Below are 903 nucleotides of genomic sequence, written 5' to 3'. Positions count from 1 at the left end.
TCACACAGCATGGATCTATTGTAAATCTGGATACAGCCGTATGAGAGCTGCTAAGTGGCACATGAAGCAGAGAAAACTCTTTTTCTGGGTTTAGAAAAGTGTAAAATACCCAGATCCACTGGCCCATAGAGCATGCGTAGAAGTGACTAATCACAGCCGAACGCGGCCGAGTGTACCCGAGCACGGACTCCAACTCACTGGCTCGCTCACACAGATGATCCAAAAAGCTCACTTACATTCGTCGTTTGACTTTACGTTTGACACCACAGTTGGAAAAAAAACTGAAATCACTGCTGCTCCAGTCGTCTGTCACTCAAAGGACAAGATAAACTCATCTCCTTAAAGAAGTGGGGGCCAAAAATATATTGCATCTGTAGTGATAATCGCTACCATAGACAATGAATGGGAAAAGTTAGTGATCACTATATCTGGCTCCTGCACGAAAGGTCCCCGGTTTCGAAACCGGGCGGAAACATATGACACGTTTTGGAACAACTCGTTGTTCAAACTCTACAACGTGACCACAGGTCGCTTTCAGCACTTATTAACCAAGCATGGAAGACTAATATCTGATTGTGGCTTGACACAGCACTAGACTAGATATCAAGTTTCCGTAGTGTAGTGGTTATCACGTTCGCCTAACACGCGAAAGGTCCCCGGTTAGAGACCGGGCGGAAACAATAAGAGATTTTAGTTATCATGTCTCAAACATCACACGTTTCCTGACACTGAATGACTAGCTGCTGCCGCTGGCGATGATCAAGAGGTCTGTAACTTCCAATGTGTCCCTAAACGTGGCCCTCAGGGGGAGGACAAGTGTGGTGGTGTGCTGTTTGCAGCATATTGCAGAACATGCAAATGTGCTGCTGGTATAAATGTGGTCAGGTGGTCCCACAGCTTTGA

General features: G+C 46.1%; 1 non-coding gene across 1 annotated transcript; it reads left to right on the top strand.

Moving 5' to 3' along the window:
• The first annotated feature begins 607 nt into the window (after window positions 1-607).
• Window positions 608-680, top strand: trnav-aac. The gene has a single exon. It is a non-coding gene; the product is annotated as a tRNA-Val (tRNA).
• Window positions 681-903: the final 223 nt, after the last annotated feature.

The sequence above is a fragment of the Plectropomus leopardus genome, unplaced genomic scaffold (genome assembly GCF_008729295.1).
Source record: "Plectropomus leopardus isolate mb unplaced genomic scaffold, YSFRI_Pleo_2.0 unplaced_scaffold61414, whole genome shotgun sequence".
Taxonomy (NCBI): domain Eukaryota; kingdom Metazoa; phylum Chordata; class Actinopteri; order Perciformes; family Serranidae; genus Plectropomus; species Plectropomus leopardus.
The sequence above is the reverse complement of the archived record's forward strand: the minus strand, read 5'-3'. Positions and strand labels throughout refer to the sequence as shown.